This window comes from Saccopteryx leptura, chromosome 5, assembly GCF_036850995.1.
Source record: "Saccopteryx leptura isolate mSacLep1 chromosome 5, mSacLep1_pri_phased_curated, whole genome shotgun sequence".
Lineage (NCBI taxonomy): Eukaryota > Metazoa > Chordata > Mammalia > Chiroptera > Emballonuridae > Saccopteryx > Saccopteryx leptura.
The window spans coordinates 203238333-203258300 of NC_089507.1; the positions used below are offsets into that span (position 1 = coordinate 203238333).

A 19968-nucleotide genomic window follows, 5' to 3' on the forward strand; every position below is an offset into this window, starting at 1 on the left:
AGAAAGTTACAGCCAAGCTCGTGCGGGTTATTAAAGCCACCTGTGCCCCAGTTCTGGGGATCACATTCCCAAGCCTCCTGTCTGCAGCCATGATTCCACTATAATGTTTCTCCTTCGCACGCCAATTTGTTTGAGCCATGTTAAAAACTTGCCTCTTACAACCCTCATTAAATCCCACCTTCTCCCATTTAAATGTAGCCAGAAGTGCCAGGACCGTCAGGCTGAGTTTCAGCCTCTTGGTAGAGAGAAAGAAGCACGGAACAAAAATGATTTCTTGCTTATTTGTTTGTTTAATGGTTGCATAGGAGTTCAGGAACTAGAACAGCATCTGGCATTGCAAGGCAGACAGGACCAGACGGGCATTCTGCACAGAGGGCCGCCAAGAAACTCGCAGAAGGAGAAAACAAGGCGCACAGGTGTCAATGGGAAGGGTCACCTCAAGGTTAAACCAACAAGGGGGTGAGGATTTGGGAATGGTGTGAGGCGCCTAAAAGACCTGGTTACCCAGGCAGGATGATCCCAGTGAGAGATGCTATCAGGGTGACACGAGAGGAGAAAGGCTGTCCCAGACGGTGTGGTTGGAGATGGACAGGGGCTGGAGAAATAGGAGGCCGGGAGGTTCCTGGCAATGCTGCTGGAGCCCCACCCAGGCCCAGCTCAGGCGTGGTTCAGAGACTTCCCAGGCTGAGCCCCTGAGGCCCACTCATCTCCCAGGCCCCTGGTCAGCAAACTGTGGTTCGCGAGCCACATGCGGCTCTTTGGCCCCTTGAGTGTGGCTCTTCCACAAAATGCTACGTGTGGGCGCTACCTCGATATGAAATGTACCACCTACCTATATAGTTTAAGTTTTAAAATTTTGGCTTTCAAAAGAAATGTCAATTGTTGTACTGTTGATATTTGGATTTGGCTCTGTTGACTGATGAGTTTGCCGACCACTGTCCCAGGCAGTCACTGAGCTCCCGAATGGGGTCAAACGTTCCCACCTGCCTGGAAGGAACCTGGGAAACTTAGGCCGAGACTCAGACCCAGAGGACCATAGAGTTGGCTGTGAATTATGAGAAACAGACAGTGCTTTGCAGACCCTCCAACTCAATGAGTGTCTGAGCTGGTGAATTGAATCCTAACCCAAAACCCGATTCATTGCCCCTGTCCACAGCGAGCACACACATGTGCTTACACACTCATACAGGTATATACACACAAAGAAACACACCAAGATCTGTCACCTCCCCACTAACAAAGGGTCAGGGGCAGAACATAGACATCACCATGTTTGGTCTTTGAACAGCAACAGTGGGAAGAATAAATATCCAAAGAGATAATCAGATGACATCATCTCAGCCCTGTCTACAGCCCCAAGTAGGGGATTGTGAGAAGCTCCTCCGTGACTGGGGTTCCCTGATGAGAAGGATGGACAAGGAAACTGTGAGCAGGGCCCTTTTTTTTTTTTCAGAGACAGAGAGAGAGAGAGTCAGAGAGAGGGATAGATAGGGACAGACAGACAGGAACGAAGAGATGAGAAGTATCAATCATTAGTTTTTCGTTGTGCATTGTGACACCTTAGTTGTTCATTGATTGCTTTCTCATATGTGCCTTGACTGTGGGCCTTCAGCAGACCAAGTAAGCCCTTGCTCGAGCCAGTAACCTTGGGTCCAAGTTGGTGAGCTTTGCTCAAATCAGATGAGCTCTCGCTCAAGCTGGCGACCTCGGGGTCTTGAACCTGGGTCCTCCACATCCCAGTCCGACACTCTATTCACTGCAACACTGCCTGGTCAGGCAAGCAGGGCCCATTTACAGTAGGGAGAACCATATTCATGTACTTGAACCCTGAAAGAAGGCAGTGTGTTTTTAAACATATTTTGTGGTGGAAATTCTCCCTCTTCTGAAATATGCTCCAGAATCCAACATAAAAAACAAGCAAAAGGCAGATCTCACCTCCCTCCTGTACCCCAGACCCTGAGGCACCCATATGGGGCTCTGAGGCCCCCGGGCTGAAAAACTGTGACCACAGGGGATACAAGTCCCAAGGTCAACCACAGTCTCACAGGGGTTCAAAACCCACTTGCCAACTTTGTGACCTTGACCAATCCCTTTACTTTCTCAGTTTTCTTAGTAGGATTCCCTGAGAAATCCTGGGGAGACACTCAGTAGTGGGCCACAGAACCTGGGAGAGCTGCCCTGATGGGAACCCCTGGCACTGTGCAGCTGGCTCAAACTGAGAGGTGTTCTAAGTATAAAATACATACCAGATTCCAAAGACTTAGAAAGAAGACTGTCTCATTTATCATTTTTATATTGATTACATGTTGACATGATATTTTAGATAAACTAGGTTAATGGACAATATTAATTTCACCTGCTTTTTACCTTTGCCTACACTACAGCTACTAGATAATTTTACATTACCTACATGGCTTATCTTATACATCTAGCAAACAGCTCTGTACTAGAAGCTTTGCCGCAAATGTGTCCTTCCTTCTACAGAGATGAGGCAAAGGGAAGAGACCCCGTTATTTTTTAGTGGGTGGTGGTATACGTAGAAGTAAGCCTGACATTTTGTTCCAAGGCTAAAGGTAAATCAGAAACCTCCACGGTGCCAAACGTGAGCGCCAGAATCTCATTTGGAAAAGCAAGTTCCAGGTTTTTCTGATTTATTTAGACTGTAAATTGATCCCGGGTGGTGAAGGGAGATTACGGCTGGGGGAATGTGGAGGCCCTCACCAGGTCGGGACAGCCAGTTTGAATTCCAGATAAAGAACAAAGTCCGTTTGAGGTAAAGTATATCCTCCATTTGTATTTACTAAATATGACAACCCTAACTAGCATGAAGAAAAGCCTACACCAGAGAGAGAAAGGAGACGCTGGACTGAAAAAGTAGCAGGGGCCTGGGATTTAAGAATCTAACTCTGGAGCCAAGTTTCGTGGGTTCAAATCCTAGGTCTGCCATTTACAACTGTATGATTTTGAGTCAGTTACTTAACCTGTCTGTGACTTGGTCTCCATATCTCAACATGGGTATAAGTCCTACAATTTACCTGTAGAATTAGCATTAGGTTTAAATAAGTTACTGCTGCTTACCAGTATACTTAGCTACCACAAGGTCTGTTTCCCCTTAGCTCCTCAGCTGTGGTCTCACAGCTGCTCACTGGTTCTCTGCCCACCCGTCAGCCTCGCCCCTCTCGGGCCTCTTCTGTGTGCTGGGTACACTGGAAACCGCGGTAGACAGCACCACCTTGAGTCGGAATTCCTCCCTTTCGAAGGAAGACCGTTTCTCCATTCTTTCCTATTCCCGGACCATTTCTGGGCAACGCAAGCTATTTTCACTTGAGCTCAAGTTAATGTCTCAGGGAGCTTCCCGGGCACGTGGGGAGGTCCCTGGCGCGTGGGCAGTTCACTCTGCAATCTAGCTACGGGCCCGGCTCGAGCCCGCGTCTCCAAAAGCAAAAGTGTGTAGTTAGAGGCAAGCGCGGGGCTTTCAGCAGACGGTCGGTGTTTTCAGACCCAGGCAAGCCCTTGTGAAAACAGATAAAAGAAAACATTTATTAACGTGTCACTACGAGGGGAACCCCCGGCGGGGCTGTTTCACGCCCCGCGGAACAACTTGGCTCCCTCCAGTTCAGAGGGAAAAGAAAAAGAAAGCGAAAAGAGGCAAAGATTCTCTTCGTTTGCAGCCAAGTGGACCTGATCGATGGGCCTCTTGACTTTATTGCGATAATTGATTTATTAGCGATGCCCTCCACCCCCCCACTCGTTTGTGTGTTGCATACACACACACTCGCACGCACGGCTCTGGCTCGCGTCCCTCCCTCATCTCCAGCTCCTGGGCGAAGCTCACAGCTGTTTCAACTCTCCGCCGAAGGCAAGCGGGAGCGAGTGTGTCGGGTGAGTGTGCGTCTGTGTCCCGGCGAGGGTGCGCGCTCGGCGCCGGGAGCGCGGCCAGCCGGGTCCCGCGGCTTCGGGAGGCCGAGAGCTGCCCGGACCTCAGCTCTCCGTCGCTGCCCCGTCCGGGGCCAGACTTCGGGGACAGGGCCGGCGCGGGGCCAGCTGGGCCGGACCAGCCGGGTCGCGCGTCCCACCTGCCGGAGGTAAAGGGCTCGCGCTCAGGGGACGCGGGAAGGGCGCCGCGGCGGGGTCCCAGGTCGCCGGCTCCCGCCGCCAGCGGCTCCCAGTCTGGCACTCCCCGCCCCGGCGCGCGCTCGCCTACCCCCGCGCGGGAGCAGGCAGGCAGGGGGCCGGGCCGCGCGGTGCCAAGGGCTTGGATCGGGCAGCGCGGCCGGCCGGCTGGGGCGATTTAAGACTGGCTCGGGCGGGGCGCGGACCCGGACTTTGGCGAGGACGGCGCGCCGGGGCGGGGGCCGGGGGCGGTGGCGGCGGCAGAGCCGCGGGGCGGAGGGACTAGAGAAGGCGGAGGGAGGGGAGGAGGAGCAGCAGCCGCACTCGCTGAGGATGCAGCAGCTGCAGCAGCAGCAGCGGCGGCGGCAGCAGCAGCACCACCACCACCACCACCACCAGCGGTGCGGAGTCCCCTGCTCCCCGCGGCCCGGCCGGGCTGCGGCAGAGGCGGCGGCGCCCCACACGGGGTGAGGCCACCGAGGCGGCGCGCGCTGGTGAGTGGGGTGCCGGGGCCAGGTGGGCGGGGCGGGGGCTCCCGCGGCCGGAGCCTGCCCCGGGATGAGCGCGGCCGCGAGCGCCGCCCAGGTGAGCTAGGGCCGGTCCCGACCGCCGGGCTCCGGCCCCAGAGCAGCGCGCGGAGGTGGGACCCAGCGGGCGGGAGGGAGGCTCCGGCGCCAGCGGGCCTCGGGAGGATGACCCGTTTGACCCCGCTGGCGGGCTGGGCACTTCCCACCGCGCCCCTGACCTGCGGAACGCGGCCCGCAGAGCCCTCGAGGCCCCGGGTGAAGTGCGATTGAGCCCTCCGGCCGCAGGGGGATGGCCTCCTTGACCCCTATGAGTTTAGACCCGACAGACCGGCTAGAAGCCAGACCACGTGGGGCTTGTCCAGGCAGGACACGGGAAAGCGGTGGACCGGAGCTTTGGAGTGACTGGGAACTCGCAGATACTGAAAGGGCAACTAAGATTGAGAAGGCAAACTTCCTCCCAGGCTGGGTCAAACCAATTCTCAAAGCCTCATAGAGGGATGCTCCCTTCCTGCGGGTTTCAGAAGTTTGGCTGCGATTTCTAGGAGTGCATTTTAATAACCAAACAAACATTCTTTGTAGTAAGTAGTTTATTCATTCATTCTGTAAGCATTAATGGAGCACCTCCTGGTGCCAGGCACGGAGGGAAACGCAAAGAACAATGCCTAGTTCCTGAGCACCAGAAGCTCTGGGTCCACTCTGAGGGCACCCTGGAAAAAACGATGCAGTCTTAGGTGGAAAATAGTATGGAGACACCTACAAATCTCAGTCTGGCACAGTGACATGTCAGAAATTTCCCACCTGCCCGGAGACTGAAGGCCACTCCCCCCCTTGCACACAGTAGGGGCTTGCACACAGTGGGACAGTGCAGACCTTCATTTTAACAATCTTCCTCCTCTTCGTCCCCCTTTGTGAAAGTTCTGACTCATTCCCTGCCCCCTCTCCTCTCTGGCCAGTCTTTTCTGCAGCTTGTTTTAATCACTTTTTGAGTTAAAAGTCAATATTTAATTAACCAAGTAATTACATTCAGCTTACGTTCGAATCTGGGTATTTGCACAACTGTGCATGTCAGGACACCCGCTCTCCTGCCCCTCCATCTGTCCCCTGCCTCTGTCCCACAGTGTGGGCCCCCTCCTTTGGGGCAGAGCAGGAGGCTGCTCTTGAACATATTCTGGGGGGGGGGGGGGGGACGACAGAGAAGCAGGTAGGATGGGCTTTCCTTGGAGGACTCCCAGCATCTCTCCCTGGAGCAGGAACTTACTTTCATCTTGTAGTTAATAGTGAAGAGATTTCTTACTGCATCTCCGCTCCCCATTACAGAACCACTGGAGGGTTTTAATTAAATCAAAGCCATTCATTACATTTAGAAAGGGGGTGGGGCGGGCAGGCTGCAGACCACTCACCTTGTTAGAGAAGTTCTCCAGCTTGATTGTCCCACTTCATGGAGAAGATAAAGCTCATCAGAAAAGCCTGTCCGGGTGTGTAATTTAGTGTCTAGTGAGCAGCTCGAGGGGCGATAGTGGCAAGCTTGGCTCACGGCATGTTGGACACTGCACATAAAGGATCTTTCTTTCTTGGACCAAGTTTATCAACATAAATGCACGACGTTGATCTAACTGCAGGGCTGAGGGGCATTGTGGGTTTGGGCTTTGGGCTTGGTTTATATTTATTGGGGTTTTTTATTTGAATTAGGTTAGGTTTTCAAACTTAAGGATTGAACGATGAGGTGATTATAAAAAAAAATCTGGGCTGGAAGGAAGACGGTGGCTGTGCATATGAAACTGCATGCGTGTGTGTCCCCCACCCAACAGCCCCATTCAGCTGCCATCCTGAGGACCCAGCTGATGTGCGGTTGCACACCCTGATGCTTGAAGTGCACCTTTTGATTTGGGGATAACATTTTCCTTTCCTTTCCCTGGATGTGCTCAGTTTATCTATTTGGATCTGCCTCAAGGGGGCAGCTTCTGGTCTGAGTTAGCCAGACTGGGAATATCACCCAACTCTGTCAACTCTGTCCTTAGAGTTGGCCCCGTTAGAAAGAGCCCAAAAGCCTTGTCCTGCAGAAGAACAGCAGCCTGTAGTTACAGGAAAGGGCTTAGTCTAGACTTACGGTGGTAGATAACACAGACGCAGTGTGTTGTGATGTAGTGTATTCTAAACCCTTGTGCATATTAACTCATTTAATCCTTAAGTCAAAACCCTGAGAGAGGTAGGTCCTTTGTTGTCAAAAATTAGGAAACTGAGGCACAGACAGCTGCTCGGTGGTAGAATCAGAATTCAAGAGGCTCTGGGGCTCCCGAGTTCACTCTGACCCGCCGCATTCTCCTCCCTCCATGACCTTGGCTTTTTTCCCACATGTGGAAGAAACATATGAGCAGCAGAAGAAAACACATTTAGACAAAACTTTGGAAGGCTGAGGCCCTTCAGGAATCCTACTTCTCTCCCAAACCTCCACTGTTTGGGAGCATCACAGGTTTGTATTTTGTTGTGGGAAAGGTGCCCAGAAGAAAATATGCAATTGTCTGATGAGTACACACACACAGCCCCCCAATCAAGATGCAAAGGGAAATAGCAAATGTGGCTGCCAGGAAAAAGCTGAGGTCTGAGATCAAGGTTTGTGCCCCCTGAAATCACAATGGCAAGAGGCTTAAAATTCTCCTAGAGGTGCAGCCCTCTTGTGGTGGGTGGTGGAGTTGCATTGTCCTGTCCCTGGACGGTGGGGTAGGGCTGTCTAGGGCGCTTTGTGTCAGGCCTGGGCTGGTGTGCCTAGTGGATGTGGAAGGTGGAGCCTCTCTCCATGCTGACCTGCAGGCAAGAAAGGCCTCACCCTTGTGATGAGACCTGGTAGGAAATCTGCCACGCCCCTGATGGGAATTCAAGGCGCTGTCTAATTGGAAGATCATTAAGATCATTATAATTAATTGGCATCCTGATAAATGGCATGATGGCCTAATTGGGGTGGTTGCTAGGGAACTAGGCCTGACTTGGAACCAAAAACGGAAGAGGCATTGGGCTGGTCGCATTTGGGCAGTAGGGTTCAGATCCATTCGTGGGAAGGGAGACAGCTCTCACCCATGTCTGCTGGTGTTTACTGAGCAGCTGCTGTATGCAAGCTGCAAATGGACTATCAGGGGCATTTTCCTCGGAGGACTGTAAAGTAATCCTTTCTCCTGAAGCGACAGAAAGAAGACGACTGAACGAGCTTAAGGAGTAAAGCAGGGGGACTTGTCGGCTTTCATAAGTAAAAAATGCTGAGGGACAGCTTCAGGCTCAGCTGGAATCAGGTCTCAGAGAACTGCCCCCTCTCCATCTCTGCTCTTTCTTCCACGGGGCGGCTTCTCTCTCCAGCTCCAACAGGTGGCCAGGCTCCGGCACTGTGGTTAGGAGAACCAGACTGCCTGGCTCCCTGCCCAGCAGTGTGATCTGGAGAGTGTTACTTAACCTTTCTGTGCCCCAGTGTTCTCATCAGCAAATGATGATGATCGTAGCACCTGTCTCCTGGTTTGTGGTAAGGGATGAAATGAGCTCATCAGTGTCAAGTGCTTAGCACTGCATCTGACACAGGCAAGCCCTCGGTAAACGTTGTTGTTATAATTGAAGTGTCGAGCTGACTGTTGAAGCGCTGAACTCCCCAGTTTAAGCCAAAGAAGAAAGAACTGGCCTCTTTGTCGGTTCTGCGCACCCAAGCCCTGGGCATCTCTGATTGGACTGTCTCATGTCATGTGTTCACTCCAAACCAATCAGTGAGCAAGAACATGCCTAACAATGGGCCTCAGCCAGGCTCCCAAAGCTGCTCTCTGGATCTGGGAGCAGACCACCTGGACCCTAGTGCCCTGGAGAACACATGTGGGGGGTCCCAGTGAAAGGGAGCCCGATTGCGAGAAGGCAGCCAATGCCTATGCCTACAATGAAGGGGGGACACTAATGTGAGAGATGATGCTTAGATGGTCCTGTCTCCATTTTGGTCGACGTGGGGATCATGGAAACAGCTGTGAGGTGGGCAGCTTCCCCTCCCTCTCCACTGCGGTCAACAGGCAGGGGATGCCTGACTTTTCCGCCTTAGTGTCTGAAATATGCAGCCTGGCCTAGATTCTGTGCTTTCTGGTAGCCAGGGACAGTGTTTGCCCAACCTTCCTCTGTGAGAATCATCTGGAGGTATTTTGTCTAAAAACTGCCAAGTCCTGACCCTGCTGAGTCAAACTCCCAGGGAGGGCCCTGGACGCTGGGGAGCGAGCCATGGTGCCGTGGTGCGTTCCACACCAGCACGGAGGTCTGGGAAGGGGGCCCGGAAAGTGCAGATTTTGTCTTCCTGTGTCTGATGCTGGGGCTAGCACAAGGCAGAGGAAAGGCTCCCAATGAGGTCAGAGATAGGAAGGTGTTGGAGAAACTGTGGTAGGGAATAAGACGGCACTTCTCTTATTTGTCAGTGAGCACATGTTTATCGAGCATCTACTGTGTGCTAGGTCCTGTGTTAGGCACCGGATTGAACAGAGGGGGACCCCGCTTTTATGGAACTGACATTCCAAAGTGGAGAAGCAGTTAATGCACAAGCAAACAAGGCCACAGAGGAGGCTGTTTTGAAAAGTGACAAGCTCTTCAGTGGAAACAAAATATGATGGGAAATGATGGTGTGGCGGTGGGGGCAAATTTTAGCAGGTGGTCAGGGAGGCCTTTCTGAGGAGGTGAGCTCGGACTACGACCTAAATTTTGAGAATGGGCTGGCCTTGGGAAGATCTGGGGGAAGAGCATTCCAGGTAGAGGGAACAGCCAGTGCAAAGGGCTGGAGGTGGAGAGGAGTAACTGTCCTGTTCAGAACACAGAAGGCCAGTGAGGGTAGTGAATTAATGGGAAGGAGAGGAGGTGAGGTCTGTGATGAGAAATACCAGCCATGCTGAGAAACTTAGATTTTATTGGAAGTGGAACGGAAAACCATTGGAGAGTTTTAAGTCCAGGATGACATGCTGTGCGCTGTAAAAAGATCTGTGCCTACCCTGAGCGGTGTGCTCTGCGAGTGGAAGCTGCAACCTGAGGGTGGGGGAGCTGATATCGGCCCGGATGATGGTGGTGGTATCAGAGGAGATTGAAGTGAAATGGGTGGGTTGAAGGCAGAGCCGGGGGAACTTTCTGGTGGGTTGAATGCTCAGAATGAGGGAAGAGCTGTGGTTCTCAGCCAAGGTGACTTTGTCCCCAGGGGATATTTGACAATGTCTGGAGGCGTTTTTGGTTGTCACATTGGGGAAGAAGGTGCTACTGGCATCTAGTGAGTAGAAGCCTTGAACACCGCTAAGCATCCTAACAGTGTGGGACAGCCAGGCCCCGCCCCCAGTAAATATTCTCAGTCCCAAGGAGTAAAAAATGTCTGGGCAGGCTGGTGTGTGGTGATTCCTAAATAGGGAAGATGGGAAGAAAGGTTTGGGGAAGGGGGATCCAGAACTTAGTCGTGGAAATGTTGGGTCTGAGATGACACTCGACCTGGGTGTCCGATAGCTCAGTGGGTGCTGGATACACAAGTCTGGAGCTGGTTGGGATGACTTTGGGAGTCATCAGTGCAGCCATGTTATTTTAAGCTATGGGACTGGATACTCATCCAGGGAGAATGTATTTTGTTCTCTGGTGTGGTTTTCTCCCCACACCCCACACACACACCCCAGACCTGTCATACATCTATTTGATGAATATTTTTAGCACATCCCACATGCTCACCTCTTTATAACGCTCCTGAGAAATTCCCAAAGGCTCAGGCTAAGCCTCCCCTTGTCTGTCGCCTCATTGCTTAGTGATTAGCAGACACACTAAATGGGCACAACTCTGAGCAGATGCCCTTGGGAAATTGCCTGAGGTCATGCAGCATCCTGGGCTTCGCAGGCCCAAGATACCTTTTGAGGGCAAAGTCTTCAGAGCTTCTCCTCCAGCCCAGATCCAGGCTTTGTGGAGTTCTTTCTTTTTCTTTTTCTTTTTCTTTTTTAATTAAATTTAAATTAATGGGGTGACATTGATCAATAAGAGTACATACATAGGTTGCAGGTGAACATCTCTATAGCATTTGAACTGTTGATTTTGTGTTGTGTGCCCATCACTCAAAGTCAAATCATTTTCTGTCATCCTATATTTGTCCCTTTTTATTCCCTCGCCCCCACACCCTTCCACCTGGTAACCACTTCACTTTTATCTATGTCTGTGAGTCTCATTTTTATAGCTCTCCTATGTGTGAAATCCTATAGTTTTTAGCTTTTTTTATTTCCTTATTTCACTTAGTATAATGTTCTCCAGGGTCCATCCATGTTGTCAGAAATGGCAATGTGTCATCATTTCTTTTATTTTCTTTTTTTAATACTTTTTCTTTTTACAGAGACACAGAGAGAGTCAGAGAGAGGGATAGATAGGGACAGACAGACAGAAACGGAGAGAGATGAGAAGCATCAATCACCAGTTTTTCGTTGCGACACCTTAGTTATTCATTGATTGCTTTCATTGATTGCTTTCTCATATGTGCCTTGACCATGGGCCTTCAGCAGACTGAGTAACCCCTTGCTCGAGCCAGTGACCTTGGGTCCAAGCTGGTGAGCTTTGCTCAAACCAGATGAAGCCGCACTTAAGCTGGCAACCGCAGGGTCTCGAACCTGGGTCCTCTGCATCCCAGTCCGACGCTCTATCCACTGCGCCACCACTTGGTCAGGCGTGTCATCATTTCTTATGGTTAAGTAGTATTCCGTTATATTTATGTACCATATCTTCTTTATCCAGTCCTCTGTCAAGGGACACATTGGTTGTTTCCATGTCTTGGCTATTGTGAATAATGCTGCGATGAACACGGGGGGGGGGGGGGGGGGGGGAATGCTTGTGTCTTTTACCAGTGATTTTGGGTTTTTTTGAGTAGATAGATACCCAGTAGAGATATTGTTAAGTCATATGGTAGCTCTATTCTTAAATTTTTTTGAGGAACCACCATACTTTCTTCCATAGTGACTGTACCAGTTTACAGGGGAATTCTTTGTAACCAGAGACCACTGCTGTTTTCAATTCTCCGTGATCTCTTAATATGATTGCAAAGCACACATTGCCCAGTGGCCCTACCCTCTGACATGTAGTTTCATCTTATGAAAAGTCTGGCCCACTGCTTTGCACACTTGGGCCCTGCTTAACACTTACATTAATTCTCTCCCAAACTCAGAGTCATTGTGAGCAAATTCTGTGTATGTGTGAGTTGATGGGCAGGGCCATCCCTCGAGACCGTGATGTATGTGACCCAAGATGTATGTGACCAGGTGGTTTCCAGATGTGTTAGGGGAAGAATGTTGCCGGCAGCCTTTCTCACTGGCTCCCCATGAGTGGGTCATTTGACCCATCTCAGTGGCCAGAAAAGGAGAACTTTTTCAAAAGAGATTAAAAGACTATTAATCCACAGAAGTTCAGGAGATGTACGTGCTCTGATGAAAATCAGATCATCCGGAACTGCTTCTGGCCTGCTCTGGAGACAGCCACTCTCCACAGACTTCTGAATGCAGGCCACTTGTCTGGACATTCTAGAGAACAAGGAAAGCCGACTAGTCTTCTTAGCACCTTAGAGTTCTGATCATTTGGCCCAAGATGAATTATTCACTGCAAGTTAGAATTCCTGGCTGAGAGTGGCTTATGTGGTAGAAACATTTAATTCTTCCGTAACAAGAGTCCAAAGCAGGAAAGTGCAGGGGCCAGCTTGTCAGTACAATAATGTCATCAGTGACCCAGGATCTTCCTATCCTTAGTTCCTCTGTCCTCAGCATGCCTTTGGCCTTGTTGCTTCATGCTCTCAAAATGGCTGCTGCAGCTCCAGACATCACCTCCCATACAAAGTAGGAATAAAGAGCAGGATTCCCTGCTGTCTCTCTTTTTAATCAGAGAGCAAAATCCTTCCAGGACCAGTCCCCACCCCCCAGCAGACTTTGCCTTATACCTCATTGACCCAGCGTTGGTTTATGTAGTTAATTCCACACCAAACACAAAGGGAAATGGGCTTTGCATATTTGACTTAGGTCAGTGGTTCCCCAAATTAGCAGGTTAGACACCCTTTTCTTATAGCAAATGTTTTTGCCAGGTCTACCTGTAATAAATTAATAGATAATATAACTGATCTACACATTTTTTTTAAATCAGTAAAATACCCTGACTGTAATTTAAAGGAAAACTAAAAAAAAAAGTCATTTATAATTAAACATATATATTGCAGTATATAAGTGCTTAGAAACAACCACATTAGAAGACATAATGAAGCAGTCAGATGCTCACATTAGTGCAGAATCACATAAATCTATTGCTCCGCATGCAGTGGGATGTGGGTGTGTGGTTTTGGCTGTTCAAATACCACAAGTGGTATGGCCACCAACAATGTGATTTTCCAAAATAGTGAGCAATTTACCAAAATTTCCAAAAGCTTCTTTGACTTGAGTGCTAGAAATGGCATTCTTTACCATGTGGAGATATTAGATAATTGCAAATTATCCAATATCCCTGCACCCCCATTAGATGCCAGCAGCATCCCTCGGTCATTGTGACAACCAAAAACTCCTCCCAGATTCCTAGGAACACCCCTTTGAAGGAGTGATGACACCCTCTGGGAACCACGGGCTTACACTAAAACTGCTTTGTTGCCAGAGCAGGGGAAGGACCACCTCCTGAACAAATTGGGGTCCTGTCTGTCAACCAAGGAATGATGGTCAGATGGGCCACCCACAGTCTCTCCTCAGAGTTGTCCCCAAGCTCCTCTTTCTGCTCATCACCTTCCTCATTGACATGATCTTAAAATGTCCTGGTCCAGCCAGTGAAACCAACTCACGTGACTAGCATGAGCCCACCTTTGCAACAAATGGGGTTATGGGTTCCTGGGTTGATCTAGGTATCAGCAGATTCCATCCAGAAAGGAGGTGAGTATAGAAGACTGGACAGAGGAGACATCTGAGAACCAGAGTGCCATAATGGTTAAGAGCTTAGGCTCTAGAACCATACTTCCTGGTTCAAATCCGAGCCTGGCCACTTAGTAGCTGGGTAAAGCTGGGCAAGTCACTTAACCTCTCTGAGCCTCAGCTCCATCTTCTGCCTAGATGGAAGCTGCTGATACCTACATCACCCCAGGAACCCATAACCCATTTGCTGCGACAAGCTACACCATGTCCCACTCCTCACCCTTCCCCACCACCTCTTAGGCCTCGGTGAGGCCAGCTCCAGAAAAGAGCACACCTTGGGCTGACCGACAGGTGAGGAGCCCAAGGTGAGGGTGAGGTGAGTCGCCATGTGCACAGGGAGGTGCCTGTGAACAGAACGGAGGTTCCTCACAATCTCCAGGGGAACTCTGGAAAACCCGAGTCCCGGGCCTCACCAGACCCATTAAATCGGCCACCCCGGGGTGGGGGCCGGGGCATCAGGGTATTCTCTAGCTCCCAAGTGATTCCAGTGCGCACGGAAATTGGGGACTACTGAAGCAGGGGAGAGGTGCGTGCTGGCTGTGGTGCCTGCTGCCGGGCATTTCTGCAAAGTCCCATAAGGGCTCATAGGTGGTGGCAGCGCCTTGAATAAATGCCACGCCTCCAGGGGCCCATTGCATCCATACATATTAAAGCCCAGCTGTATGCTGTCTCACCCTGCACCACCTGGTCTCTGCCTCTGTCTCTGTCTCAACATTCCTCTAAGCTTATTGCACCCCTTCACACTGGCCTCCTCGCTCCCATTGGCTACATCAAAGCTTGTTCCTACCTCAGGGCCTTTGCACTGGCTGTTCCCCCTGCCTGGGCTGCTCTTCCTTCATAGTGTCGTAAGCCTGGCTCCTTCTGGCCCTTCAGGTCTCATCAGGTCTCAGCTCAAAAGTCACATCCTTAGAATGCCTGGAATGACACCTGTTTTATGTTTATAGCACTTATCACCCTCTGGAATAATCTCAATTTACTCATTTGTCCTTTGTCTTCTTTCACTAAAAGGTAAGCCCTGTGGCTGCAGGGACCTATCTGCCTCATTCATCCCTGTATCCCAGCACCTAGAATAAGGCCTGGCACTCTGAATGCTCGGGAAGTATTTTTTTGAATGAAGGAATCAAAGAAGGAGGCTTGGAGATTACTGGTGGATCTGAATCTAGTATTTGGGGATCCTTGCTCAAAGGTGACCACTCGAGACAAAGGAGTCAAACCTGTTTGTCATTCCTAGGAAGTAAAGGTGGGAATGGAGACTCACTCACCAGTCCCTGTGCCCTCAAGGCACCCAGCCCAGTGCCAAGCTGGGTTTTGTGTTCACACTAGCCCCTTCAGGCCACAGCAGGAATACTACGCCCTGCGGAGTGCTGGCAGACACTCCAGTTCTGACCAGTCTCGGGCGGCTTGGGATGAAGAGTTAATCTGCGAGATCAGTGTAGTGACATGGTGACATTCTAATGAGGGCTCTTGGGGCAAAGATTTCTGCGTAGCCCTCAGAAAGGCAGCTGTCACAGTGCAGGAGACCGCTTCTCTCCTCCCCTCTCCTTGACCCGCACTCCTAACACTCACCGTTACTCAGCACCTTCTGCACGCCGGGCAGTGTTTTGAGTGCCGGCACAGGAAGCACGTAGTGACTTTCAGTGGTGCAGTGTGTCTTGGACTGTCCAAGCTGCTGTAACAGAATACCAGGCACTGGGTGGTGGTCTTACAAACAACAGAAGCTGATTTCTCAGACTTCTGGAGGCTGGTAAGTCCAAGATGAAGGTGACAGCAGATTCAGTGTCTGGCTAGAGACTGCTTCCTGGTTCATAGATGCCACCTTCTTGCTAGATGTGTCCTCCCACGGCAGAGGGGTGAGTGAGCTCTCTGGAGTCTCTGGTATAAGGGCATTGTTGGGCAGATAAAATATATTATGCTCACTTTGTTAAAGATGGCGCTGCCCACATGGAAGCCGGTCACCCAGGTGATAATATTAGTTGCCCTTCTTGCTTGGGATGGGCATGATTATATTAATGTGTGTTGGGGGAGGGCTTTCACGCCAAAAGGTTTTAAAAGGAGAGATCACATTGTCCCGGGGGAAGAGGGATTACTTTCTAAGAGGAGAGCAAAGTAAGGCCACATGGAGGAGAGAAGAAGCAGCCAAGATGGCGGAGTGTTGAAGGAGAAGCCAGTTTATGCAGAGAGAAGGAGATGGGGAACAGAGGTGAATAAGGCTGGTGAACTAGAAACCTTTGATTCTAGGAAACTCGGATAAGTCAGTGGCTTTGGGAGCCCTGAATGGAAAGGGAAGTGTTTTCCCACTGTGTGTATTTCTTGCCCTCCAGGTGCAAGCTAGGATAAAGATGATGGCCCACCAGTTCTTGGCTCCGTTGTTTCATTACCATCTGTCCGAATCAAGTGTGAACCTGCACAGGTCAGGTGGTTGTGTTGGTGGCCATGGTTACTGGCCATACAGGCACCAATCCACTCATGAGGGCTCTGCCCACATGGCCTAATCACCTCCCACGCATGCCTCCAACACTTTGTTCACACCAAACAGCTACACTTCTAGGGACAATGCATTGCAACTCTTCTTATAATAGTAATAGAGTCTAATGTCATTGACTTTATTGTTGCCAAGCATTTAGTTTAATCATCACAGTAATAGGACCTCTTTTAAGCCAGGCCTATTATTTTCATAGTTGCGGAAACTGAGGCACAGTGTGTAATGGTGCTGCTAGAACAGGAGCTCCTTAAGCTTGTTCAGCACTGTCCCATCAGTGCTGGACTTGGGAGTGATTGGAACCAGTGACTGAATGAATGAATGAATGAATGAATGATGTGCCCTTCTAAGTGTTCCTCTGGTTAAAGCCATCAGCCCCAGTCCACCGAAAATGTCAACTCATCATCACAGGTCATTGGTGACATTCCAGCTGGAGGAATGGGCTCTTGTCAGTGTTTTCCGGGGTTCTTTGGTTGTGTTTCTGCTGTGTAACAGAGCACCCCCAACTCCTGGTTTAAAGCCACAGTTTATTTCTAATGATTCTGTGGGTTGCCAGGGGGTTCTTCTGCTTCACATGACATCAGCTGGAAGGTCCAAACTGGTTCCACTCAAGTGGCTGGCCGCTAGTGCTAGTCACAGGATGGGAGCTCAGTTGGGGCCATCGGCTATATGGCTCTACTCTCCTCCGCGGGGCCTTTCCTCGTGGCTGCTTGGGCTTCCTCACAGTATGGGGATCTCGGGGTAGCCTGACTTCTGAGCCTGCAAAAATGAAAGCTGCCAGGCCTTCTCAAGGCTTTAGCTTAGGAAGTTCCAGGGACCGCAGGGCAGGAGTTGGCTGGCAGCCTCCTGCAGGAGGGGTTCTAATGAAACAGAGGCACCCCTGCTTTTTCCTTTTGTCCTTGACACTCTATTTGAGAGAGTACCCCAGTGAGAGTCTGATTAGCCCGCTGTGGTCACATGGCCACCTCTTGGTCACATGGCAAGAGAGGAGAGGATGTTTTGGCAGGGGAAGGAGTCCTCAAAAGGAATTTGGGGTGCTGTTGTCAAAAAAGGGGGAGCAGAGGCTGGACAGACAGAAAGTTTGAAAGCTCTACGTGGCCCCTGAAAAATCAACTTTGCCTCAGGATGAGCAGTGAACATTTTTAAATGAATGAATGAAGGTGGATGGCTGAAAAAAATGAATGAATTTTTAAAAGTCTAATATAAGTGGAATGACCAAATCTGTATGGCAGCTCTTCAAGGACAAGGGCACATAGCTCAGGCCCTGCTGGAGGCCTGGGAACCCTTTTCACGTCAGGGGGCAAAACCAGCCCCCGGAATCCCTGCCACACCTCAGCATCACCACCCCAAGGATGGGGATGATTTGAGCTGTCACCTGGAGGGGCGAGCAGACATGGTAATGAGGGAGAAGCTGGCACAATGGGTGTATTCCCGCCTCCCCAGACCTCGCCCCACCATGGACACTGGCAACCCAGCTCAGTCCCTGTCTTCCAGCCACTGTACACACAGCACACCTGGAGACTCCCAGGGAGGCCCCCAGCAGCGGTGAGACTGCCAGTTGGAGACACTGATCCAAGCTGCAGAAGCACCTCTGACCCACGGCTTTGCTCCCATTTGCTGGTCTATGTCCAGCTGCTAATTAAACTGCACAGCGTGTTGGAAATGGACCTGTCATTCCAAATTCTCTCGACTCACACATCTCTAAATTTAGCGGGTTCTTTGGTAAAGGTAGCTTCAGACTCCCTCCCCGCCTATGAGCACAAGCTTCTCAAATAATTGTAAGCGTCGAACCGTTTCCAAGGTGAGCTAATGAGAAGCTATCTGCTAATAGCAGGGGCACGAAGGGTGAGGATGGAGCGCACGGCTCTGGATTGGGTAGAAAGGAAGAAATAATTGGATTACTCATACCAGCCAGTCAAAATAGACTTTTATCCCTTTTATGTTCTTCTTGAAGGAAACTGCCATCCCTGGAAACATAAATACGTGTTCTGTGGGGAGAAACAGAACTGAGTGAGAGTGGGGTTAAAAATGGGGAGGAGGGGGTGAGCCTGGAATTGTCAGTCCTGGCACAGGCCATCTGCACTGGGAACCAGCCCACAGTTAGGCGTGAATAATGACTCTGTTCAGGTCCGACTTTATTGCTTTTGGCCAAAGGCCTTTTGCAGAAATAACTTTGTAACTTGCTGCCAGGGAAGCTTTTGTCCACAGCTAAGACAAAGGAACAAAGAACAGAAGTGGGAATTTCTGTATCTGATTCCCGTTTCCCCTAAACACGCAGGAAGGACAGCAGGTGTGGCCGGCCTGGCAGGCATGGGCTGGGTGGAGGCATGGGCAGGGGTAAGGTAATGTTCAGCCTCACCTATGCCAGGCTGCCACTCCTGCCATACTGATCTTTATTCTGTACTTCAAAGGGACCAAGCTCATTTCTACCACAGGGCCTTTGCACTGCTTCTCCCTTTGCTTAGAAAGCATTTCACTCACAATTGGCTTCTTACCCACCTTCTGTTCTTGGCTCAAATATCACCTCCTCCTAGAGGCCTCCCCCAATTTAATCTCTATCCTGTCACTTAATCCTTTCCATTATAGCTCTTAAGAAAATCTGAAATTCCTCTTTATTTGTTAATTATCTGTCTTTCCCCACCAGAATGTCAGCTTCTTGAAGACAGAGGCCTGCTCTGCCTCATGCCCACTGCTGTGAACCAGCATTGTACACAGCACCTGGCACAGAGTAGGGAGTCAGGAAAGATCACAAAGCTTTTGAAGGGTTACAAATCGTCCCCCAGCCCAACTCCAGAGGAGTTCTATTTGGCCTGCTCAGTGTTTAAAATGTGTTGAATGTTTTCACTTTGGAAACCGTGTCTCCAGTGTGGTCCAGTCCCCACCCTTCCCTGTTCGCCAACCCCGGCCACATCGCTCATTTAATTCTCCTGCCTGGGCCTGCAGGCATTGGAGTTTGTGTCTTTACTTTAGACAAAGGCCACTACAGATAGATGTTCCTCTCCAAAGGTGACCAGACAAGCCCAGGTGTGGGGCCAGTCCTCTGGGCTCCGGGGCTCCAGTCCATTGTCTGGGTCAAGGGGTGGTCCTCTTTCTAGGGGTCCGTGTGTGGGTTGTAAATGACTTCGAATCTCAATGAACAGGTCATACCTTTCTCTGCTCTCTTTGGAGCCCTCTGACATCAGGGAGGGAGTTCCATTAACCCCTCCTTCCTAGTCTTCATGGAGGCCTGCTCCCCTTGTGAGAAAAAGTTCGGTGCCCTTGGCAACCAAGAATGGGTCATGGCACGTTTGTTTCTTAGTGCTGCTGTCCGTTGATGGCGGTGGGTCTCACATGGGGCTATTTGGCAAGGTCTGAGCACAGTTAGGATGGTCACTGTTGGGCATAGCTGCTACCTGCATGTAGCAAGCAGAGGCCAGGGACACTGCTAAACATCCGACAATGCACAGGACGACCGACGCACACAGCAGAGAGTGACCTGGCCCAAATGGCAGTAGTGCCAAGTTGAGAGAGACCCTGGTTTCGGGCAAGTGGCGTTTGTTCCCCATGGAGGGAGAAGCCTTCCTTTGTTCCTGCATGTCCCAAAATAAGAAAGGGAGTGAGTGAAAGCTAAACCCGTCACAAATGAGAACGCAGGTGACAAGCAGAACTCCTGAGACCCCAACATGGAGATGGAGGGCCCAGGACAAGGGTCAGTCGTGTCGCCCCTCTCAGAGCTGACCATGTGCTTCACGCCAGCGGCCTCCCGCCACTGGGAACTTGCTGAGAGCTGCCTGGAAGGTGCCCCCGGTCGGTCAACTCCGGGTCAGGCGGACAAGCTCATTGTCTCAGGCCGAGTTCTGGCAGGTCAGGAGCTGTTTGCACCTGTCCCGCCCAGCCAGGCATTGTGGCTGTCCCTCCCAAACCCGGCCCTGGC

General features: G+C 50.8%; 1 protein-coding gene across 5 annotated transcripts in view; it reads left to right on the plus strand.

Annotated features, from left to right (window-relative positions):
* The first annotated feature begins 3787 nt into the window (after window positions 1-3787).
* Window positions 3788-19968, plus strand: part of SULF2 (sulfatase 2) — a 106844-nt gene continuing 90663 nt past the window's right edge. For 3 of the 5 annotated variants that reach the window (XR_010751761.1, XM_066387601.1, XM_066387604.1), the window contains exon 1: window positions 4410-4607. The gene's annotated coding sequence lies outside the window, so the exon portion shown is untranslated. Of the gene's footprint in view, window positions 3883-3921; window positions 4086-4409; window positions 4608-19968 lie in introns of those variants that run through there. The other 2 variants (XM_066387603.1, XM_066387602.1) reach the window with 2 other exon arrangements.